At 40.9% G+C, this 26031-nt stretch overlaps 1 protein-coding gene across 26 annotated transcripts in view; it reads left to right on the top strand.

Annotated features, from left to right (window-relative positions):
- DST (dystonin) overlaps window positions 1-26031 on the top strand; it is a 513843-nt gene that overhangs the window by 112292 nt on the left and 375520 nt on the right. The window lies entirely within an intron of this gene.

Genomic DNA, 26031 nt, shown 5'->3' with positions numbered 1-26031 from the left:
TGGTTACCGGTTCATTCTCCGTGGGATTACTAAGGCATTGCTGACCTTGCTTGATATGGGGTATTGGTTAACCCTTAAAAAAAGGTTCTTAGCTTCTTAAATAAATGGACTGTTTCACCACTGAGAGCATCACCAAATCGTTTTTCTTAAAATGATTTTATTTGAAAAGTTTATGGTTCGTGACTATATTAAATCTATTCCTACCTATCGAAAAGGTTACTTAATAGTGTGATGGATGAAAGACTTTCGTCAGAGAGTCTGTTGTAAATTTCAAGGTAAAGGAGTATATTTTGAGATATTTTTCTGCCTGTCCTTTATGTTGGGGAAATTCTATGATAAATAGTATTGACATTTTAGCATTATGTTTATTTTGACTTTATAGTTAAATGAGAGGTTAGATTAAAGAACACTTTCTCATCTTAAAGGGTCTTTTAGTCTCTGGACATTGTCTTTCAATATGTCGAGACAGTCTCCTAACTGTGGCCCTACTTAAGCGCTCCACACCCAGGGATGGCTAAGAGCCTTAATATATTGATGGTGAATCGTGGCCTGTTTCATCAGTTGATTTTAAGTGGTCTTGCTTCTTTTGAATATTTGCTTTGGTCTTAAGAAACTCAATTTCTGTAAATTGAATGGGGATTATATGGTTAAAGATGCATGAACTGAATAATTAAATTCCAGGCCCCCTCCCCCCAAAGCTCAAAATCTACATGAACATGTTTCATCTCCTTCTAGAACATATTTTATTTTTGACATTCCTTTAATGCATGTAGAATTCTGTATACAGCACAATCAGAATTCCTTTGTGCCAAGGCTCTATTGTATGATGCTGCCACTGAGCAAGTGCTATGATATTTTAGGCTAAAGCACATTTGTAGCATCTGTATATGCGTTCACGTCCAATACACTCATGTTTACATCTATACTTCCATTTAAAAATAAGAGTCTTAATCAGTTGTTCCAGAACCTTAAAAATGAGAGATATTGCAACACACTAATAAACCTTATGGAACAGGTACACCTGTGTTCTTTAAGGTCAGAAAGAGAGTCTGAAAGTTTGAAAGTAAATACCTTTTTTACTTTTGAAGAAAAAAAAAAGATAGCTGTATGAATTTTTGTCCCATCAAGTTTTACCTCTGTGACATGTGGGTACTTGCAGATGACTTAGAAAACAGAAATAACTGAGGTGCTGATTTGACTTGCCTTGAGGAAGTGGACATTCTGTAAAAGATGGTTTTTATTTGCCTTTGGAAGTAAAAGGAAATAGAAGATCCTGGAGGTTGTTGCCGATTTCACTTTATCTCATTTTCATTATAGCCTAATAATCAGTATGGAACTTTACACATCCACATTTTCAAACCTGTAGTCCCGAATTTGCTGAAAAAGTGGAGGTTGTTTCCTTCATCTTCTTTGTTGTGTTAAAATGCATAAGTCATCAGTTTGTCCTCGGCTTTATAGATGTTCTGTGTTTCATCTGGTCTTGGAAAGAAAAGTAAGAGTATTGGCCAGTGCGTTATGTGGAAAGCTAGAGACCTGGAAAACTCATTGTTTCCCGATGTATTTTGAAGCCGGTTATGATTTCCCATCAGTATCCAATTCGATGACTTCATTACAGTGCTTATTATCCCGATGACTTGCTGTGGGGGCTGATCTAATCAGAAAAGAATTGTAGGCTGTGAATAGGGAGTGTCAGCTCACTCAACTTTCAAAGTACAGTTGTTCCAATTTCTGAAATCGTGCATTGTTCAAAACATTTTCCATTCCCATTTGAACTTGAGAGCTTATTTCGATATTCATTTCTGACCAAGTTCCTTGATTCCAGGGTGACTTTGCGTTTGGCTGGAGTGGTATCAGGTTGCCAAGTGATCATATGCCCCAGCTGTTGAAAGTGTGGGTCAGCTGTAACAAATTCAGAATTTGTCTGTTGACAGAAACGGAGAATTACAGTAATGTATAACGTTAGCAATTATGACTATTAGGTTTAGAAGTTGAGAGTTGAGTCCTCAGATGGCTTTGGAAGAACTTCAAACCTAGCCTTCTGGATCAGAACAAGAATAGCGGCAAGTGAGTGAGCCCTAATTATTTATGGTGTAGTCTATTCTTGGGTCTTGCTTTGGTCCTTACTTTTGAGTGAAAAGAGGCAACTGTCTGTTGAATTAGAATAACACAGAAAGAGCTATTTGCTGCAGAGAAGGGTGCCGTGTTCTGATTCATATTCCAGTACCTTTATTTATAAAATGTATTTATTGCTAGGATGTTCAAGGCATCTGATTAAAAAAAAAAAAAATCTCATTAATTCAGCAGATTGCCAGAGGCAGGGTGAATAAAAGCATTTATTTACAAATAAAACATATTTCTTTATTATTGTTTATACTAGAAATAGCCCATATCAGTGACTTTCTTTAATATCTTACAGTGAATTATCCAGGGTATTTACCATGTAATATAAAACATTTTTAGTAGGTTAGCATAAAAGATGCACAGCATCCCTCTTGTCTTCCCTGTCAGTATAAGGAAACCAACTTACATACTGTTATTAGAATTAATTTCTATGTATTGTTATATTACTAGTATTACTTAGCTGTCACTGTGAAATTCTGCTGTTTGAGTATGTGATGAAAGATTTTCTTTTCTCAACACATTGTTAATTTTTAAAATTGATGTTAAGTGTGAAAATGAGAGCGCTAATGTGAATCAGACACGACTCAGCAACTGAACTGAACTGAATGTGAATCCAGTGAATTTTATTCTATACATTTTAGACTTAATGGACAAGGAAGGTAAATTATTTTGGTCCAAGAAAATGAGTATTTTCCCATTGACCTGGAAATTGATCAGTTATCCCCAAATAACTATAACAAGGGTTTCATCTTATTCTCTGTGAAAGCTGAATGGCAGATTTCTTACTTATGGATGACTAGGTATCTGTGTGTATGCTGCTGCTGCTGCTGCTAAGTTGCTTCAGTCGTGTCTGACTCTGTGCGACCCCATAGACGGCAGCCCACCAGGCCCCTCTGTCCCTGGGATTCTCCAGGCAAGAACACTGGAGTAGGTTGCCATTTCCTTCTCCAATGCATGAAAGTGAAAAGTAAAAGTGAAGTCGCTCAGTTGTGTCCAACTCTTAGGACCCCATGGACTGCAGCCTACCAGGCTCCTCCGTCTATGGGATTTTACAGGCAAGAGTGCTGGAGTGGGTTGCCATTGCCTTCTCCAATCTGTGTGTATAGATCATGAAAAAACCCTCTTTGATTAAGAAAAAAGACAGAAGTTTCTATTTTCCATGAAAACGCTGAGGAGTTGCTTTAATCCCTTTTCACATTAAGGCCCCGTGATTCTGCTTTTGTGCATGGTGACAAAAGGAGCTGAGAACTAGTCCAGCTGTAATTTTCATTTTCAGTTCACTTTTAAGGCATACATAGATACCTGAATGGTCAAAATCCTATCTTTTACTGTGTAAATTAACTCTGGTGCTGGCTGAATTGGAAGCTGGAGTGTAAAGATTTCAGAGAACTTTGCCCCCTTCAATCCATGTGACCTCAGTGGTTTTCAGTTGGCTTCAGGATTCTGCAAAATCTTGATTTCAGATTTCATCTCCTCTTTGAGATTCATAGTCAGTTGTGTAGTGAGTGATCTTTAGTAGGGCCTCATCATGATTGGGAAGAACCCTGGAGAAGGAGATGGCAACCCACTCCAGGATTCTTATCTGGGAAATCCCATGGACTGAAGAGTCTGGAGGGCTACAGTCCATGGGGTAACAAAGTGTCAGATAGGACTGAGTGACTGAGCATTGCACATCGAGATAGTGCTACTTGTAGCTAGGTATGATCTGGGCCTTTTCTTTTCTTTTAAAAAATGAAATAGGTTTAACTAGTAATGAGTGTTAGCTAAGACTGTGTTTGGATGTTTGTAGCAAAAAACAGTTGATGATGTTTTCTTTTTCTCAGGGACTGGGTTCTGTGGGGAACCTCTCTTTGCCACTAGGACCCAGACTTGTTGTTGCTTCTTGGCCATCATGTGGTTGTTCTCTCGTTACAAGATGGCTGCTGCTCTTCCAGCCTTTGCATCTCAATTCCAGATGGGAAGAAAGGGAAGTATTAGAGGAAGCACCCTGACTGAAACTGCCCACCCTGACCAGGCACCCTAATAACCATTTGCATGTGTTATTTTAAAACAGGAGGTCCTGGTAAGGAAAATGGAACTAATAAGCCACCACTAAAATAGGAGTTTGGAATTAACATATACATACTACTATCTATAAAATAGGTAACCAACAAGGACCTATTGTATAGCACCAGGAACTATTCTCAATATCTTGGTTACCTATTTTATAGATAGTAGTATGGAAATGTTAATCCCAAGCTCCTAATTTATCTCCCCCCTTTCCCTTTTGGTAACCCTAAGTTTGTTTTCTGTGTTTGTGAGTCTATTTATGTCTTATAAATTAAAGTTCATTTGATCTTTTTTAAGATTCCACATATAAGAGATAGCTTATGATATTTGTCTTTCTCTGTCTGACTTGTTCACTTAGTATGATAATATCTAGGTTTATCAATGTTGCCACAGATAGGATTATTTCTTTTTTATGGCTGAGTAATATTTCACTGTATGGTCTACTCCTTTAATGTAATTATATTTGTCATAGTTTTCTACTCTACTCTCTTTTCATTCAGAAGAGGAAGCAAATAGTCCTCCTGGGGTTGGGTATCGGGGAAAACTCTGTCCTTCAGGTCAGGTGGAATTTTCCGTGGACAGAGGCTGAAGGTGGCAGGGAGGAGAGCCTCAGGGGGAGGGTCTGGCGGGGCAATTCTGTTGCATTAGCAGAACCACAGAACTCATTTGGAGAGTTTGGCTGAATGGGATGGGGTGGCGGTTATGGGAAGGTGGATCTGGCTGAATATGGACCAGGTTGAAGAGAGCCTGGGATGCCATAGCCAGCACCAGATTTGGGGTTTCTTCTCTAGGCAGGGAACTCTCATGATCTTTGCCAGGGTATTAGATCAGTTTCAGGAAGATACCTCTGGTAACAGTGTGGAGACTGAATGGGACGGGAGCCTCAGGAGCCACCGAAAGATTGGGGTGGTTGAATGGAAGGCTGGTTCAATAGGAGCTTACTTCAGAAACTTATAGCATGGCTGATGGTTGGCTGTATGTGTGGGGACAGGATGGGGTGCAATGACTTTGTTGTAGAAGTTACAGTTGAAGATACTTGGGGCCTTTTTAATATGTAAAAAATCTCTTATAGTGTATGTTCATTACAAAACATAGTTTGGAGTTTTATAAATTCATTTAAAGCTGCTGTTAAATAGACCTTTAGCTTAGCTGTAGATGGATGGAATCCAGTAAATTCAGTAAATGATGCAAAGAGCTGACTCAATGGAAAAGACCCTGATGCTGGGAAAGATTGAGGGCAGGAGGAAAAGAGGGTGACAGGATGAGATGGTTGGATGGCATCACCGACTCAATGGACATGAGTTTGAGCAAACTCTGGGAGATGGTGAAGGACAGGGAAGCCTAGCCTGCTGCAGTCCATGGGGCTGCAAAGAGTCGGACACAACTGAGCTACTGAACAACAACAACAAATATTTATCAAAAAAAGAAAATGCTGTTTTGAAATAGTCTTTTTCCTCTTTTTTTTATAAAAGGGGTGTAGTTGACATAACATTAGAAAAAAAATTCTTAATATTAATCATTGTTAGGGCTTCCCGGGCGGTCCTAGTGGTAAAGAACCACTACAGGAGACATAAGAGACTTGGGTTTGATCCCTGGGTCAGGAAGATCCCCTGGAGGAGGGCATGGCAACCCACTCCAGTATTCTTGCCTGGAGAATCCCTGGAGGATCGTGGCAGGCGACGGTCCACAGGATTGCAAAGAGTTGGACACGACTGAAGTGACTTAGCACACATGCACTTATATGACAGGCACAGGGCAGTGTATTGCAAATGAGTTCTCTCTCATTTCTGAATCTCATAACTATTTCACTACTGCTCTTTCACCAATATGAACATTGAGGCTTAGAGAAGTTAATTTTCCTGAAATCAAATAGCTAAAACTGGTAGCAATGACATTTGAACATCAAGTGTATATTTGACATAAACTATGTATTTTGAGTTTTGTTATACTGACCAGGAAATGTTGCAGAAATAGTATTTTTAAGCATATTTTAAAAATTAGGATTATGATTTTATTAGTAGATCTTTCTGAAGTGTGTTAAATGGATACATGAAATAAAAAGTAATAGTTTAAAAATTCACAGAGATTTAGTTCAAATATTAAATAGACTTTGGAGCTTGAACCTGTTGTATCTTAGCTGGATTATATATTCTAATGGGTAGATATCCATGAAAACAAAATAGAATGTTAGTATGAGCATTTCCAGTGTGTATTTAGATTGAGATTTTTGAAAAGAATTATGTTTTGTAAATGTCACTGATGAATGTGGCTGCCTTGATACATGCCTGAGATGTTTCCTGGAAAGAATCGTCAAAGGGAGCTGACAAAGTCCTGATTTTTCTCTAGTGGGTGAAAATATTTCCCAGTGAATCCTGGTATTAAAGGCATTATACAAAGATACCATTGTCCCAGTGAATTAAAAACATGCCCCTCTTTTCACTGGTACAGTTCTCCATGCTGGCCGTGCCAGTGGGACAGTTTGTCTTCGTGATGCTGGCCATGAAGCAGAACTATTCGGTGGCTTATTTTACGCTCCTGAAGGGAGAAAGGCGGACCTCCTTCTCTTTCCACCTCACTAGGTTAAAAACTGAAATGAAAGTCGCTCAGTCACGTCCAACTCTACGCTCCAGGCCAGAATACTGGAGTGGGTAGCCTTTCCCTTCTCCAGGGGATCTTCCCAACCCAGGGATCGGACCCAGGTTTCCCGAATTGCAGGCGGATTCTTTACCAGCTGAGCCACAAGGGAAGCCATTTTATGTTAATAAATGTGGGATAAAATAGGGCATATGAGGTATTTTGGGCAGTAGAGATTACATAGTCAGTGAATGAGGTAGACCTAAGAATGCAACTCCTCCTAGGGCAGTGGCCATAAAAAACAAATTTTTTTCTTTTTTAGGGAAGTTTTGGTTTTATGGAAAAATTGAGCAGAGAGTACAGAGTTCTCCGGTGCTCCCTCCCCTCCCCACAGTTTCCCCTTTTGATATCTTGCATTGGTGTGCATTGGTGCATTTGTTTAATTGATGAACCAATATTGGTACATTAGTATTAACTAAGGTCCAGTTTGGGTTTGTAACACTGCACAGCTCTCTCTGGGCTCTCTCCTGTTTCATTGGTCTATGTGTGTGCTTTTGTGCCCCTATCACACTGTTCGTAGTTTTATATGTGGTCTCAAGTCAAGGAGCCTGATTCTTTCAGCTGTGTTCTTCCTTCTCAAGATTGTTGTGGCTCTTCAGGGTCTTTTGTTTTTCCATACAAATTTTAAAATTATTTGTTCCAGTTCTGTGAAAAATGCCATCAGTGTTTTGATAGGAGTTGCATTGGTGTAGTTTGCCTTGGGTAGTATGCTTATTTCAACAGTATTAATTCTTCCTGTCCAAAACCACAGTGTATCTTTGCAACTGTTTCTGTTGTCTCCAGTTTTTTTCATTGATCTTATAGTTTTCTGAGTACAGCTCTTTTACTTCCTTAGCTAGGTTTATTCCGAGGTGTTTTATTCTTTTTGATGTGATGGTAAATGGGATTGTTGCCTTAATTTCTTTCTGATACTTCATTATTAGTGTATAGAAATGCGACAGCTTTCTATGTATTAATTTTGTATCCTGCAGCTTAACCAAATTCATCGATGAGCTCTAGTAGTTTTCTGGTGGTGTCTGCAGGCTTTTCTTTGTATAGTATTGTGTCATCTGCCAACAGTGACAGTTTTCTCTTTTTTTCCAATTTGGATTCCTTTTATTTCTTTTTCTTGTCTGATTTCTGTGGCTGGGACTTTCAAAACTATGTTGAATATGTACAGTTCTTTGGGAGCCGACACATGCATGTCGTGTGTTCACTATTACAGGATCATACGGAATAGTTTGATAGCCCCCAAGTCCTGTGCTCTGCCTCTTCATTCTCCCATGCTTCTGGCAACCACTGATCTTTTTTTTGTCTCCATATAGTTTAATCTTTTCCAGAATTTCCTGTAGTTGGAATTATACAGTATGTAGTCTCTTTAGACTGGTTTCTTTCCCTTGAAAGTGAAAGTCACTCAGTCGTGCCTGACTCTTTGTGACCCCATGGACTATACAGTCCATGGAGTTCTCCAGGCCAGAATACTGGAGTGGGTAGCCTTTCCCTTCTCCAGGGGATCTTCCCAACTCAGTGATTGAACCCAGGTCTCCCACATTACAGGTGGATTTACCAGCTGAGCCGCAAGGGAAGCCCTTCTTTCACTTAGTAATGTGCATTTAAGGTTCCTCCATGTCTCTTCATGGCTTGATGGATCATTTCTTTTTACTATTGAATAGTATTCCATTGTATGAATTTACATTTGTTTATTCATTCAACTTTTGAAGGACATCTTGGTTGCTTTCAACTTCTGTCAATTTTGAGTAAAGAAAGTAAAAGTGAAGTCACTCAGTCATGTCTGACTCTTTGTGACCCCATGGACTGTAGCCCACCAGGCTCCGCCATCCATGGGATTTTCCAGGCAAGAATACTGGAGTTGGTTGCCATTTCCTTCTCCAGGAGATCTTCCCAACCCAGGGATTGAACCCAGGTCTCCCGCATTGTAGGCAGACACTTAAGCCACCAGGGAAGTCATTTGGGTAAATACCTGGGAGTGTGAGTGCTGGATCATAGGTAAGCTTGTGTTTACCCTTTAAGAAACCGCTAAACTCTCTTCCAAAGGGGTTGCACCATTTTTCGTTTCCACCAGCAGTGAATGAGATTCCTGTTGAATGAGAGTTCCTTGTCACTCCACATCCTCCTTAGCATTTGGTGTTGGCAGTGTTTTGGATTTTAGCCATTCTGATAGGGTGCGGTAGCATTGAATTGGTTTAATTTGCACTTCCCTAGTGACATGTGATGTGGAGTATCTTTTCATATGTGCATTTGCATTTATGTATCTCCTTTGGTGAGTTGTCTGGTCAGATCTTTTGCCTTTTGTTTTTTTCCTGTTGAATTTTGAGTCCTTTGTGTCTTTCAGATATCAGTCCTTTATCACATATCTTTCATGAATGATTAGTAATCTTTTTTTTTAAGTTTACTTAAATTTCAATTTTATTAAGTTTATTTTGAAATTTTAATGATATTTCAAAATTTAACTTTAGAGATTTGAATATTTTATTTTAAATTTAATTTTATATTAAAGTATAGTCGATTTATTACTACAATGTTGTGTTACTTTCAGGCATTTGGCAAAATGATTCAGTTATATGTGTACATATATTCATTCTTTGTCAGATTCTTTCCCCATAGAGGTTATTACAGAATACTGAGTAGACTTCCCTGTGTTATACAGTAGGTCCTTGTTCATTATCTATGTTATATGTAGTAGTGTGTATATGTTGTTGTTGTTGAGTCGCTCAGTTGTGTCTGACTCTTTTCGACCCCATGGACTGCAGCACGCCAGGCTTCCCTGTCCTTCACAATCTTCCAGAGCTTACTCAAACTCATGTCCATTGAGTCGGTGATGCCATCCAACCATCTCATCCTCTGTCAACCCCTTCTCCTCCTGCCCTCAATCTTTCCCAGTATCAGGGTCTTGTCCAATGAGTCAGTTCTTTGCGTCGGGTGGCCAAAGTATTGGAGCTTCAGCATCAGTCCTTCCAGTGAATATTCAGGACTGATTTCCTTTAGGATTGACTGGTTTGATTTCCTTGCAGTCCAAGGGACTCTCAAGAGTCTTCTCCAGCACCACAGAGCAAAAGCATCAATTCTTCGGCACTCAGCCTTCTTTATGGTCCAGCTCTCACATCCATATGTGACTACTGGAAAAACCATAACTTTGACTATCTGGACCTTTGTTGGCAAAGTAATGTGTCTGCTTTTTAATATGTTGTCTAGGTTTGCCATAGCTTTTCTCCCAAGGAGCAAGTGTCTTTTAATTTCTGGAGATGGCTGCAATGATTTTGGAGCCCCCCAAAATAAAGTCTGTCACTGTTTCCATTGTTTCCCCATCTATTTGCCTTGAAGTCATGGGACGGGATGCTATGATCTTTGATTTTTGAGTGTTGAGTTTTAATACAGCTTTTTCACTTGCCTCTTTAACTTTCCTAAAGAGGCACTTTAGTTCCTCTTTGTTTTCTGCCATAAGGGTGGTTTCATCTGCATACCTGAAATTACTGATATTTCTCCTGGCAATTTTGATTCCAGCTTGTGCTTCATCCAGCCTGGCATTTTGCATGATGTACTCTGCATATACATTAAATAAGCAGGGTGGACATATTCCTTCCCTAATTTGCAACCAGTCTGTTTTTCCATGTCCGGTTCTAACTGTTGCTTCCTGACTTGCATACAGGTTTCTCAGGAGGCAGGTCAGGTGGTCTGGTATTCCCATCTCTTTCAGAATTTTCCACCGTTTGTTGCGATCCACTCAGTCAAAGGCTTTAGTGTCATCAGTGAAGCGGAAGTAGATGTTTTTCTGCAATTGTCTTGCTTTTTCAATGATCCAGCAGATGTTGGCAATTTGATCTCTGGTTCCTTTGCCTTTTCTAAATCTAGCTTGAACATCTGAGAGTTCTTGATTCATGTAGTATTGAAGCCAGCTTTTGGAATTTTGAGCATTACTTTGCTAACATGTGAGGTGAGTGCAACTGTGCAGTCGTTTGAACACTGTTTATGTATATGATAGTAGTATTTTTATGTCGTTACCTCCTTTTGACACTTTTGAACCACTGCATATTATAGATACTATTTAAATCAGTAGGGCCCTGGGCATTTTTCCCCAGGGGCACATTATTTGTGAGTACTGTTTTGCTTTGCATATGTACACCATGTGGACCTCCTCCCTGGGCTTGCATGGGGTGGCTCAGAGTTCAGCAATCTGACAGTTTGCTTTGGTGAATCTGCATATGCTGCTGCTACAGTTCAGGTATCCTGCTGGCTGGCAGCTATGATGCGTTATAACACTTGAGTCTAAAATTAGTTGAACTATTCTATTTTAAGGATAGGCTGACATTAGTAGTTCATGTCCTGCAAAACATGTGAAAGTTAAACTCTTAGGGTATTGAGTTACTTCTTTTAAAATGTAGTCAGAAATAGGGCTAAATAGATAGTAGTTTATATAATTGACTCAAGAATTTTTGTGATGGTGATTTGATTGTAGCCTGAGTATCATGCTGTGCATATAGATAATGTCTAAGAGCACAAAGTTTTACTGTTACTACTTAGAATTAAGCAGCAGGTAAATGATCGTGTTTGAGTTTTAAAACCATGAGTTATGAGGTAAAACAAGATTACCTGATTTTTCTTTCAGCGTAGTTTTGGAAGAGCTACCGCCTATAAATATTTATGAATGCTGGAAACCACTGGCTGCCTTCGCTAGGAAAAAAGTATTTGGTTGTACGTTTTGTGATCTTTGTAATAACTTTATTTACATGACAGAAACTAGAGAATATTGATAATACTTGGTAGATAAAAAGCCAAATGGTTGAAATTCAGAGTTTTGATTTTGCGTCAGTTCAGTTTAGTGGCTCAGTATAGATACTATTTAAATAAATAACTATGATCTTCCTGAGGAAGGGCTTATGGTTATGAAGGCAATTGTAGTATTATTTGACTATCTTTCACACAGTCTCAGAAGCTCGAACTAGTTAGCTGCTGCAGATAACATAGTCTTCTTACTTTTCTTTGAACAAAACGGACGGATTGAAGAATTCTAAATTACAGAAAGCAAAATGCAAGGGTGCTTTCTGTTCCTCGTTGAAAAATAGATGTATTTAATGTTACAAACATTTTCTCATTTAGAATAGAAATTCAAATCTGTGCTTTAGTAGAGTTAAAATAATAAACAGGATAAAATACGTTTGTAACTAGCGTTTCATTGAAAGCTGTCAAGCTGCATTATTCCCAGCCTCATTTTTCTATATTTCTCATTGGAAGTTAGTTGATTCTGTGCTCAGATGCGCAGATCACCTGGTCACTTACACCCTCCTGGAGCCTCCATCATGTGTTCTAATCAGGATCCTTGGGAAGGCTGGGGAGAGAGGAGACACTTGGGGGCAGGAGAAATTTATCTTCACCAAATTGAGATATGTGGTTTAATTCTTTTTTTCTTGTCCTTTATTTTATTTTTTAGAATTTTATTTATTTTAATTGGATGCTAATTACCTTACAATATTGTAGTGGTTTTGCCATACATTGACATGAATCAGCCGTGGGTGTAATCAGTTCCCCATCCTGAACCCCCCCTCCCACCTCCCTCTCCACCCCATCCCTCAGGGTCATCCCAGTGCACCGGCCCTGAGCACCCTGTCTCATGCCTCTAAATGCTTGTTGATCAAATACTTAGAAATGTGCAGAGGAACGGGGGGCCTGTGGAAGGAAGAGGAACGCAGGCTGTGGGCTGTAGCCTCTGGAAGAGCAGAGACAGTGAGGCCAGTGGGCCTGCTCCACGCGGTATCAATGAGCCCTCACGGCTCGAAGGTTCTCAGGGGCGGGAGGGGCTCAGGGGCAGGGCCGGCGTCTGAGGGAGGCGGTCTGGGGAAGAGGCTCCGCTGTGGGTGAGGGTGGGCGGTGTTGGTGGAGGGTTTTCTGCGTTTGCCTTTTCATCTGCACAGTCTAACCTTGTATTTCACTCTTTGCCCTGTGGGAAGAGTATTATCATAACGACTTAATCAATCCTTTAAACAAGAGCGATTTTATTTGTGGATGGTCAATGTTAAGCTGTACATTTTATCCTCTGTTTTTAAGAACTTTGCTAATACCATGGATATATTATCAAATCTTAGGCTTCAGTTGTGAGAAATAGCTTGAAGACTTGGCTCAACAAATGCAAAGGTTGAGACAATCTTGCCATTGGAGAAAGGCCTGTGTTGCTGTGAACTTCCCTCTAAGGACTGCTTTTGCTGCGTTCACAGATCTTGTCCAGTGGTGTCGTTGTGGAATGAGAGTCTTGACGTGGTATGGGAAATTCAGAGATAGATGATCCTAACTCCTTACATACTAACCGTATTTTTATAAAATTTCATTCTTACGCCTCCTCTCTGAGACAAGTAATGTAAGAGTCAGTTCCCTCAGAAGCTGGTTTCCCATGCCTGCATGACGGGTGGCTGACTGGAGTTCTGACAGCGAGTCCACAGCGGCCTCTACTCTTGGTGGTTGAGGTCTGTCTTTATACACATTCACAGCTGTTATTAACCGTAGAGATTATAAGCGATGTATGTGACGAGAGGTGAATAGTCTCAGTTTAAATAAACAGCTATTGAATAAGTCCTGGGATTATTGGTAGAGGTCTATATTTAGAAAGTAGATAAATAGTTTCCTTTTTGTGTAATGTTGTTTTGGGCTATCCTTAACCTGTAAACTTTAGTGAAAAATTCTATTGCTGGCTATTGGGAATTTAGGTATTGGAGAGAAAAACTCCATTATCTTTTATTTCTGTTGTTAACTGAAGCAGCTTTTAAAATTATAGGGTTTTACGTTTAGACAAGAAAACTATCCGAATGACTAAATGTATAATTTCTGTATTACTCAATGGAAAAGCAGGAACTACGTCTATGTATATTTGGGGGGAATGTGAGAAGAAAAATCTATGATACAAGGTAGGTAGCATTTCTGGAAAATAAAGAAATGTGCAAAATATGTATAAAAGACCTATAGTTCCATTATCCAAATACACAATTAATGTTCTGACATATTTTCTCTTCTTTTCCTTTTCTCTTTTCTCCTTAATATATAACATTTAAAAATTTGGACCATGTATGTAAAATTCTATATCCTGCTTCTGTCCAACTCTTCATGACCCCATGGTCTACAGCATGCCAGGCTTCCCTGGCCTTCAGTATCTCCTGGAATTTACTCAAATTTATGTCCATTGAGTTGGTGATGCTGTCTGAGCATCTCATCCTCTGTACCCCCTTCTCCTTTTGCTTTCAATCTTTCCCAGCATCATAGCCTTTTCCAATAAGTTGGCTCCTTGCAGTCCAAGGGACTCTGAAGAATCTTGTCCAGCACAGCCATTCGAAGGAAGTCAGTTCCTTGGTGCTCAGTCTTAATTATGGTTCAACTCTCACATCTCTGCATGGCTACTGGAAAAACCATAGCTTTGACTGTATGGACCTTTGTTGGCAAAGTAATGGCTCTGCTTTTAAATATACTGTCTAGGTTTGTCGTAGCTTTCCTTCCAAGGAGTAAGTGTCTTTTAATTTCATGGCTGCAATCACCATACACAGTGATTTTGGAGCCAAGAAAATAAAGTCTCTCACTGCTTCTACCTTTTCCCTGCCATGAAGTGATGGGACCAGATGCTGTGATCTTAGTTTTCTGAGTGTTGAGTTTTAAGCCAGCTTTTTTACTGTCTTCTTTCACAGTCATCAAGAGGGCTCTTTAGTTCCTCTTCACGTTCTGCCATTAGAGTGGTATCATCTGCATAGCTGAGGTTGTTGATATTTCTTCTGGCAATCTTGATTCCAGATTGTGATTCATCCAGCATTTCTCATGCCCTGCTTAGCCACTTAATATATCAGGATATTTTCTAAATGCCATTAAATATTGAGGTTGGCCAAAAAGTTCATTTGGGTTTTTCTGTACCATCTTATGGAAAAACCCAAAAGAACTTTTTGGCCAACCCAATATTGTTTCAAAGTGTTTTTAATGATGCATGCATTCTGTTATGTGTAGTGATAAACAGTGTTGTGACACCATTTAAGCAATTTTGTGTCCTGAGGGATTTGGTTAATATTATTATGTTGGTATATTTTTGATCTAATTACAAGCTTCAGAAATACGTTTTCAAGATAAGAAAGAAATCTTACGGATTATATAAGCTGTTAACGGTTAACTGGTTATAAGATCCTGCCTAGTTCATGACTGAGTAGATTCTTGAGTTATATATCCAATTAAAATTTTCTAATTGGCCTGAAGTCTAGAAATTCCACAATAAATTAAGCAATGATGAATAATCTAGAGACCCGATTTCCCTTCATGGCTCGCAGTGCTAACTAGCTAGTCTTGCATGGGCTCATAAGTTAAAGGAATGATTGCCTCATCATCCTGTAGTACTTGTGGCAATGAATTTATTCATTGTTTATTCATTTAGAAAACATTTGTTGAGTATTTATTTATTGAGTATTTATTTGTTGAGTATTTCTTGGGTCACCAGGGTGACCAATATATGAAAAACAGTTACCTTTTCTTGTACTTGGTGAGTTGTGGATACATTTATTTATTCTTTTCTTTGGTCCAATATTTAATTTTATTATTTTTACATTTTGTGTCACTTTACTCTGATATGATGGCCTGTCTGGTTACCCTTGGCATCACTTTCTGACCTACTTTCCATTTACTGTTTTTGGCATACACTTTATGTTTTATTTGAGATGATCACCATATTCATAGTTTTAATTTATTTATGAAAGTACTATTGACTCCTTTTGAAAATGCCTTTGTTCTGTGCTTAGTTGTTGAGTCATGTCCGACTCTATGTGACCCCATGGACTGTAGCCCACCAGGCTCCTCTGTGCATGGGGATTCTCCAGGCAAGAATACTGGAGTGGGTTGCCATGCGCTCCTCCAGGGGATCTTCCCAACCCAGGAATTGACCCCAGGTCTCCCGCATTGCAGGCGGATTCTTTACCATCTGAGCCACCAGGGAAAATGACTTTAGGACTTTTGATATAGGCTGTAATCCTTGATTGCATTTGCCTTTTATTGTTCATGCTGGTCTTCAAGATTGTCCTCTTTGTTAGTGGTACTGAATTAAGCAGTACTTGGGAGGAACTAGGCTTATTTATAACACTGATTGAAGTAAAACTTTAGAAGACATTGCTAATTTAAAACCTTTTCCCACTTTCTTCACACGAGTTATGTAAACTTGGTGCCTTCAAGTGTGAACAAATGACCTATGTTAATCAGTGAAAAGAACTGTAGTTCTGCATCTGACCCTGAGTCTGCTGCCTTGCTGGCCCATCTTTGAGAATTACCGTTGCTCGTGGTTGATACAGAGAAACAATGAGTGCACTGATTTCTTGACTTTCATTTTATAATTGAGAAAACTGAAGTCCAGGGAAGGGGAGTCAGCAGGGGAAGAGCAAGATCTGCGCTGAGGTCTCTTGACCCTGCATCCCCACACGCCTCCTGCTCCTTTACGGCTTTCAGTGGATAGAAGAGGTGCTTTCATGGGCTGGGTATGAGCCACTTCAGGAAAAAGCCCTGGCTTACGAGAGAGTTAGTAAGGAAATTAATGGAGAAGAAATGAGTGGAAAAAGTGAAGCGACAGGACATCGTGTGACGTGTCCTGCGGTGAGAAGACTGCTGAGTTGTCAGCGTTGTGTTTGATTTTACGGACTTCGGGGGCCAGTGGGATGTCAGTGAACTTACACTGCGAGCAGCAGGCTCATCACTGTTCTGGTGCTTTAAGAAATAGATTAGGTTTAATATAAATTGGATTCATAAACCCAGACAAAATAGTCCTCCATTTTGAAAAATTCAGTGATACTGGGCTGCAGCGTTTGGTCAGTGTGTGGATTCCTGGCTGCTTTCTGATTGACTGTAGGATTCAGGCTCCCAGCAGGCGGGCTGGGCCAGCAGCCATTCCCGTTCCCTTCCCCATGGCTGCCTTCTGGGGTGAGACTCTGGGGCTGTCCCCATGCTGTGGGTCAGGGTGGACACAGGGGATGCTGCTTTATGACCTGTTTGCAGTCTGCCTCCAGAGCGCGAGCGGCAGGGAAGGGACGGGACGTTGGGGGTCTACTTGCACCCTGGAGGGGTGTGTGCCGTGTGTGGGAGGTGTGCGCTGGCGGGAAGGGACCGAGAAGAGGAGAGGCAGCTCGTCTCTTGGCATTTCTGGGGAGTCCGAGGTGGGGGTTGGAGGTGAATGGTGGCCCGACTCCCTGCCCATCTTGGGTTCTTCGTGCTTCCGTTCGCTTGCCCTGCACCCTCCGAGCTCAGTTTTGCTTCTGGCTGGTCCAGGCTCCTCAGCCTCCCTGTGACAGCAGCAGGTGAGTATGTGGTTGGAGGGATGTGATTTGGAAAGTGCGTTTCCATAGCAACATGCATGATTTATGTATTTATTAAACTTTATTTTTTTTGTAGATCCAGTTATTTAATTATTCTAGATTGACTCCAAATGTCAGCGTATGTTGTACAGCAATAATGTTATTGTTTTACCATTTTTGCAATTAAAAATAGAGCCTTGTATGACCAGGGGTTATCTAATCTTTTTAAACAAGATTTTAAAGAGGAAATGTGTTATACATTGGGTTTTTTGTGGAATTCATAAGTAAATTTCTATAGTAAAATTTTCATTGGCAAATATTTGGGAGTAGGTCTCTTGGGGAAATTTAAAGGATTTTTGAAAATGTTAGTATTTTTTTAAGGTTAGTGACCACTTTTATTCCTGTTGTCATTCTCCAAAAGCATTTAGTGTAACATCTAGGACTGGCAAGGATGTGGGAAAATAGTACTCTATGCATTGCTTCTGACATGTGATTTCCTAACCATCTTTGGGGAAAGGAGGTTGCTGCTGAAGGAACATCTACTCTGACCCACCAAAATTCCAGAATTTTCCTTACGGGTAGAATTCAAGATGTTTATTGTGACACTGTTTATAATGGTAAAATACTGGAAACAGCTATCAATAGGGGATAGCTGAGTAAATTTATATACTTCTGTACCTTGAAATGTTAAGAAACTATTAAAAAATATGAGTTAGATGTCTCATTATTGACCCATAACATTTCCCCAGTGTTTTAAGAAAAATTAAAAGGCAGAAGACTGGTGTGTATGGCATTTTTATAAAAAAGGAAAATTCTGTATCGAAGCATAGGGAGAGAGACGAAAGTTAGAAACTGAGCTGTTAATGTGGTTAAGTCCAGGGGGTAAGATTTTTTTCAGTCTTGGCATTTGACATTTTGAAAAGTATCTTATTTCTTCTTTTATAAATATAGATGCCGCCACAAATAAAGGAGAACATTCATAAGAAGAAAATTATTAAACACTTGCACAAATGTGATGAAGCGGTACTGGTTTTTGAGAATAGCTTTCACCGTGTGACTCTGATGAGTATGATTTATAAGTTGTGGGTATTAAGTGACATTGACTTAATAGACCATCTGGCACTCTCATGAACAATTTACAGACTTATGGTTTGTGTGGTCCCTATGGCTGAAGTGGCTCATTATGACCTCAGCTACCATTCTTCACATCTGATTTGATCAGTCACTTGCTGGCAAAGTCCAGTGGGGCGCGAAGGTGCTGACTCAGAGTTAGGCAGATGGAACCCTGGTCCCTAAGGAGTGCTGTCCTGAGTCACACTTCTGTTTGTTTTCTTATCTGGCTTCATTTTTTACTCATTTATTTAACAAATTACCTGAAAGTGTATTGAGTGCCCATGACATACACAAAGATGGAAAAAAAATGGCATTGCTTTTTAGGAGATCTCAGTCTGTTGGGGGAAATCAGGAACATGAATAAGGAACAGTTAAGATGCTGTACATTCAGTGTGAATAAAGTATCCTAGGAGTGACTTCCTTACACTCTTTACCTAATGAGGTCAACCTGTCCTGTATCTCTTAACTTCTTTCATAAAGTTTTGTTTCTCTGACAAGTAGAAAGAAAGAAATTATAGGACAGCCCAGTTATAGTATTAACTTTTTCTTTTTCTGTGGGTTGAAATATTAATATAACATAACTCAGTGTTAGAAGGGAGTGCCTACTGCTAATAGATCATATGGAAATACAGGAGGGGGACTGAGGAAAATGAATTGCATATTTGTTTATAGGATCATAAAATAAGGGAATATTGAGTAGTTCTGACAAGTTGGGAAGCTATAGAAAATACTTTTAAGACTTTTAAATATTTGCAGGGCTTATCATGGTACTTTTTATTGTTATTATTTAGTTAAGTCGTGTCCCACTCTTGGGACCTCCATGGACTGTAGCCTGCCAGGCTCTTCTGTCTATGGGATTTCCCAGGCAAGAATACTGGAGTGGGTTACCATTTCCTTCTTCAGGGCATCTTCCCAACTCAGGGATTGAACCTGAGTGTCTCCTGCATTGCAGGCAGCTTCTTTCACTGAGCCGCCAGGGAAGCCCATCATGGTACTTGGCATATTGCAGATGCTTAATAGTTATTTTGCTTTTTTAAAACGATTGAATGAATTTCTGTTGAGGATTTTGGGCTGTACGATTTTCTGAATTTCGGGTTTCCCTGGCGGTCCAGTGGTTGAGATTCCATACTTCCAATGCAAGGGGCACGGGTTCAATCCCTGTTCGAGGAACTAAGATCCTGCATGCTGTGTTACAAAAAGTAAAAATTAAAAAAAAATAAAGTGTACAACTTGAAAAGTTTTGAGTAGATTTAAAAAAAGATTTTCTAAATTCAGTTTCTTATTAAGGCTAAACAGAATGACTCTGTCTTAAGCTTCACCAGTACTTTCTTTTTCAGCGTCTAATCTGTTATTAATGTCCTCCAGTATATTTTTCATCTCTAGCAGGTCAATTTGGCTCTTTTTTCACTTCTTTTGTGTCTTGTCTGTGTCTCTATAACATGCTTACACTTTCCTCAGTCTGTTTGGACATGCATGGTGTACTAATAATAGTTCTTTTAATATCCTGGTCTACTATTTCTACTTTTTGTATCATTTTCTGGATCTGTTCCTTTGATTACTATTTCTCTGTATTTTCCAGCTTCATTGTATGCCTGGTAATTTTTTGTATAGATGCTAAACATTCTTGATTTTAGTTAGTTGGGTGCTGAATTTCTAAAATGTTTTTTAATGTTTTTGTTTGCCAAGTATTAGAAGAGACTGACCCTTCTAAGGTTTGCTTTTTAAGCTTGGCTGGGTAGAACCTTGTCAGCTTTGGCCTGGGGCTTGTCTTCCCGTAACCGAGGTGACACCTTTCTGCATCTCCCTGCTCCTTTCTGCTTGTCCTCTTCCTGGCTCTGTCAGTTTCCTAACGCGTGTGTGCACACCTTGGGTGAACACGGCTCCTCACATGGCTCCAGACTTGACCTTTGTGCAGATTGTGCCTGTTCCCCCCCGTGAAGTTTCTGGTGGTCTTGAGCTCCTCAGGTGGGCTGTCTTCTTCTCTCATGGAGACCACCCTCCCTCCTTGACCCCACTCTCCCTTCCACAGCTGTACTGAGGCCTGGAAACTCACTCCAGGCAGGCAGCTGGACTGGTAGGGCTCATTTGGTTGGTTTCCATTTTCTCAGAAATCACTGTTGTCCATGTTTTATCTGATGTCCAAAGACATAAATACATTTTGTGCCTCTTTTTAGAAAGAAATAGTTGCGTCAAGTGGCAGAGTAAATCCACTTCCTATTCCTTCATTGTGTCCGGAGGTGGCAGGCTCTCCTTTTCTCTTTAAAGGAGAGACTTCCCTGGTGGTCCAGTGGTTAAGAATCCACCTTGCAATGCAGGGGGTGTGGGTTTGGTCCCTGGTTGCGGAACTGAGACCCCACGCGCCGGGGAGCATCTAAGCCCATGTGCCGCAGCTGCTGAAGCCTGTGCCACAGCTAGAGAGTCTGCGTGCCACAGAGAAAGCCCCCACGTCGTGCAGTGAAGATCCTGCATGTTGCAACCGAGGCCTGACACAGCCAGATAAATAAATAAACTTAAAAAAGAAGGCTTATGTGCATGCAAATCATGGATAAAGTTACCAGTTACATCTAGATGGACTGTAGCAATATAGACTTAAAACCTTCAGAGTCCTTCCTTTATCGTTCATCTGTAAGTTTATTACCTTCCTTCTGTTCGATGGGTGCCCTGGACTTGGCTGGTGGAAGTATGGAAAAGAAAACCCATGGTCCCGGTTCACGTGTTGCCTTTGAGTTAGTATTGATACAGCCCTGAGACGTGAGCGTTGTTGTACAGCAGAGAATGAAGACGTGACACATAGATTTCTATATTCTCACATTAATGTAAGCGTTTCTGTTTGTGTGATATTAAACTTGAGTCAGTTTAATAAAACTATGTTCTCATGGTCGGGCAGGGAGAGGGGAAGGATTCTTTTATTCTTTTTTGTAGTGACAGCACATTTATTCTGAAAAACAGAGCAAAATCATAGAGCTGAGATGGCCTAATTTAGCAGAATTGTACTCAGAGATTAAGCTCTTTGAACTGGGTAGAACCAGAGTTAGAACTGGAGCCCGGGAATTCTGATTTCTGGTTTAATGCTTTCCCGCTTAGTCATGCTGTCTGTGTCCTCGGAGCGCCCAGGTGCAGGCGCAGTATTTCTCTTCCTCGGCACGCACGGCGCGCCTTAGGGCCCAGCAGGCAGTATTGTTGTAGGCTTTGTTCTATGCTGTGCAAACTGCCATACTTTTGGCCTGAATTAGAACATTTAGTTGGTCTCTCTGAACACATTATTCCTGTGTGTACTGTTTTAACACAGGCATGCACTGAGTAGTTAGAAGGCAGTTGAGTGCTTGACCTTTTTTTTGAAAGTTTCAGCCCGAGTGACTGTGAGCTTGTTTGATATTGACTGAGTTGCTAAGTAATGTCAGAAGGTCAAACAGTTTTAAGAGATGTGAGGACTGTATCTGATGACAGTTTGGCACTTGGCTTTTACCTCCTTAAGGTGGTTTTCATATTCAGCTGTGGCAAATTAACCCTGTTATTTTTAAAGAATAATGAATCTACCTGGCTTTGGCAAAGCAGAAAAGACAAGGCTGGCGCAGGCACACACTAGGGTATGCGGTTCTTTGGGGACACAGTTTTGAAAAGGAACCTGAACTTGGCCGTCATATACACACTACCACATAGGGACAAGGAGACTAGAGATAACCTATATTTTGATTTGTTACCCTTTCTTTTTCTCCTGTGAAAAAGGAAGAGATTAAAGGTGATTTATTATAATAAGTCTATAATAATGGGTATTAGTGTGCTGGTAAGTTTTTGGTCACCAGTTCTTCCAGGATAAAAGCCATGATTTGTAGCATTCATGCTTTTCCAAGGTGTAAGTTGAGCTACACCTTAAGTTGGGACTTCCCTGGTGGTCCAGTGGTTAGGAATCTGCCTTGTAATGCAGGGGACATGGGTTCAATCTCTGGTCAGGGAAGTAAGAGCCCACATGCCATGGAGCAAATAAGTCTGCCTGCCACAACTAGAGGGTCCGTACTTCACAACAAAATATCTTTTGGGTTTCCCTGATAGCTCAGTTGGTAAAGAATCTGCCTGCAATGCAGGAGACCCCCGCTTTGATTCCTGGGTTGGGAAGATCCATTGGAGAAGAAATAGGCTACCCTTATGTGAAGGTTGCTCAGTGAACTCTGAACCATGCAGAGACTGATTTTCACTGTGTGTCTTTTCCCAGCTTCCATGTCTGTCTTCTCTCTGGGAGATGTGATTTTGGCCATCTGAGAACTCACAGGGACTTCTGAAGGATGTTGTGAATTACCTTGAGATGTGATGAAATGTATAAGAATGGTGCTTTTGGTGCTGACAGCTAAAATTTGGAGATTAGGAACTAGGAGTTTTTTGAGTTGGTTTGAAGGAGGTATTCAGGTGATGTTAATAGGTCACTGCTGCTACTGCTAAGTCACTTCAGTCATGTCCAACTCTGTGCGACCCCATAGATGGCAGCCCACCAGGCCCTCCCGTCCCTGGGATTCTCCAGGCAAGAATACTGGAGTGGGTTGCCATTTCCTTCTCCAGTGCATGAAAGTGAAAACTGAATGTGAAGTCGCTCAGTCGTGTCTGACTCTTCATGAACCCATGGACTGCAGCCTACCAGGCTCCTCCATCTATGGGATTTTCCAGGCAAGAGTACTGGAGTGGGGTGTCATTGCCTTCTCCAGTGATGTTAATAGGCTTGTCATCTTTTGATGTGGGCAGTCAGGGACTTGCTGAAGATAGAAATGGCAGGAAGGGGAGGAAGAAGAAAAAGGAACATGTTGAATGAGGATGACCCAGGGTCAGATCCAGCCTGAGCGGGTACATGCATTAGGATTAAAGGGAAAGCTATCTTATTCAGCGGGAGGTGGCAGGGGAGGGGTTCCTTTAAACAAATAATTTACTGAAAAGAAATTGTCTTTTCTCTCTCTGGGCTTACATATCAGAGCCCTTGAAACTCTTGGGGTCTGGACCCTTCTCTGTATTCCAAAAATCTCCCAAATAAGATTGGTCAGATTATCAAGTTCTTTTGTGTTTAACTGAAATTATATTCATTTATTCTGAGTTTTATGTTGATTAACATTTCTGATTGACTAATCGAAAAGAAAACTTCTTATTTATTAAATGTAATTGATTTTGGAGATGGTGAAGGGTGGGGCACAGAGTGAAGTGGGTGTTAAGCCCTGCAGGGACTGATGGCTGTCCTCTGCTCTGAGTCGCTCCTGCCGCAGACCAGCCCACCCATCACAGGGATAGCACCGCGCTTCACTTGGGCGTCTGTTCCTTTGGTGAGCCTCCAGGAGGCAGAAACCTCCCCTTTCACCCTTGCTTCTCCTCCCTCTTGCCCGTCCGATAGCACTGGTTCTTGTTAAAAAACAAAAAGGGGTAGTTTGCTCCAGGAGGAGCTGCTCTCACAAATTACCATCAGCTCAGCAGCTTATGTAACACAAGTTTATTATCGTACAGCTCTGGCGGTCAGAGTCCAACGTGGATCTCATGGCACTAAAATCAAGGTGTCAGCAGAACTGCTTCTTTGGGGCATTGTGGGGAGAATCCGGCTCCTCGCCTTTCCTGGCTTCTGGAAGCTGCCCACCTTGCTGGGCCGGTGGCCGGACCACCCCCACCTCCCCATCTTCTCTGCGAGGCCTGGAATGATGGTGTGTGCTCCCGGGTACCCGGAGGCTGCTTCTCTGTCTCTGGACCTTTAGCTTAATGGCATTCACAGTCTCTTTTCCATGGATGGTAACATATTTACAGATTCTATAGATTAGAGGGTGGATATCTTTAGGGAACTAGTTTTTTACCTGCTACACAAATTTTTAGAATTTTCTGATAAAATACCAGATCACATAACTTCTCTTATATTAGTTGATCGTAATGGAGACCAGGAGCTTCCCTGGTGGGTCAGACAGTAAAAGAGTCAGCCTGCAATACAGGAGACCCAGGTTCTAATCCCTGGGTTAGGAAGATCCGCTGGAGAAGGGAATGGCTATCCATTCCAATATTCTTGCTTGGAGAAAAGGAAACCAGAGATGGTGACCACTAACCTTTAGAAAAATCATCATGATTTCCTTTAACACATAAATATGATTTAATTTTGAAAAGTATGACAAATTTGGCTAATTTTCATTATGCTGTTCTAAGTTAAAATGGGGGAAATGGTCAAAGAAAACATGTCTTGATATCTAGAGTTCAGTGATAAAATGCTAACGCTATTGAAAAAAACATCCATCCCACAGTATCCCATCAGAAGTCTTATTTTCACAAATTGCTTTTTAAATATACAGATGTATATATATAAATAACATCTTTCATCTCCATCTGAAAAGGAAAATAAAATCGTCCTTAAGATGCTCTTGGAAAGGCTATGCTATTTTCTCAGTTGCTTTAAGTTGCCTTTAGAACTCCTTAAATTCGTCATCCAAGAAAGGAAATGATGAGATCAGTCAGATTACCTGAGAGAAACTGTCTTTAAAAGGGGAAATACCGTATATTTATGGTACATATGAGGAGAGCATAGCACCCCACTCCAGTATTCTTGCCTGGAGAATCCCCATGGACAGAGGCGTCTGCAGGGCTACAGTCCATAGAGTTACAATGTGCGTCTTTGCAACCCCATGGACTGTAGCTCCCTAGTCTCGCTGTCCATGGGGATTCTGCAGGCAAGCATACTGGAGTGGGGTGCCATTTCCTTCTCCAAGGGATCTTCCCGACCCGGGGATTGAACCTGCGTCTCCCGTGTCTCCTGCATTGCAGGCAGATTCTTTACCACTGAACCACTGGGGAAGCCCATATATATGGTGTGGGCTTATATATACATATATATTTTTTTTCAGATTCTTTTCCCATGTAGGTTGTTACAAAATACTGAGTATACTTTATAAACATTTTTTAGACTTCTTTTTTTTTTTTCTAGTTCTTCCTCAATATCTATTTCCTTGTACTTTTTAAAAGAGTTTAAAACAGCACCTGTTTGTTATCTCACAGTTTCCATAGATCAGGCCTCTGGACGTTGCTTGGCAGGCGAGTTCTCTGCCCAGGATCTCATTGGCCGCGCTGGTGCTCAGTTTTTAGGGCATATCACAATGTGATATCCACATTGAGCAGAGACTACAGAGATCTCTGGTGGAGAGAATTTAAAGACTAAATATGAACATTTTTGCTAACAAGTTGTATTTTATATACGGTGAGAAGACCTTGGAAAGTAGCCAAAAGGCAGAAAAATGGTCTATTTGAAACCATTCTTCCTTCTACTTTGAGAATATTTCTGGAAATATGACATTTGAGATGAAGGGAGCCGTAGACTGACAGCTGGGGGTTTCCTGCCCACCAGCCTGCCAGAGCCCTCCCACGGATGCGGACTCCTCTGGGCCTGTCGATTTTACAGGTGAGGCTCGCTAACCAGGCCGCTCGTCAGCCAGCGGCCGGAACGATGATTAGTGGAGGCCAGGCCTGCAGTGACGCGTGAGGGATGCGGACAAGGGCTCTGCACGTGCTGCGGCTCCTGGGGCTCTGCCGGCCCGCCCGGGTCTGTCTGTGGAGGCCGCCTCCTCGCCATGTGAGGCGAGGGTGTGTCTCAGGGGCTGCAGAGATGCAGCTCTCACTGTCCTCCTGAAGCAGCAGTGAGCTGCTTTTCACGTTTGTTTGGTTTTCTGCGATGCCAAAGAGTATCAGGTAGACAATTTCCCAGGTTCATGAAATTTTCATCCATTCATTAACACTTCACTTCTGTGACTAAAGGTGATAAAAACTGGAGTGGAGTCTGTAGGCAACTTTAGGAAGAAAGGAGTGGGCCTGACACATTGATGAGTCTGGGAGAGTG

The sequence above is a fragment of the Bubalus bubalis genome, chromosome 2 (assembly GCF_019923935.1).
Source record: "Bubalus bubalis isolate 160015118507 breed Murrah chromosome 2, NDDB_SH_1, whole genome shotgun sequence".
Lineage (NCBI taxonomy): Eukaryota > Metazoa > Chordata > Mammalia > Artiodactyla > Bovidae > Bubalus > Bubalus bubalis.
The sequence above is the reverse complement of the archived record's forward strand: the minus strand, read 5'-3'. Positions and strand labels throughout refer to the sequence as shown.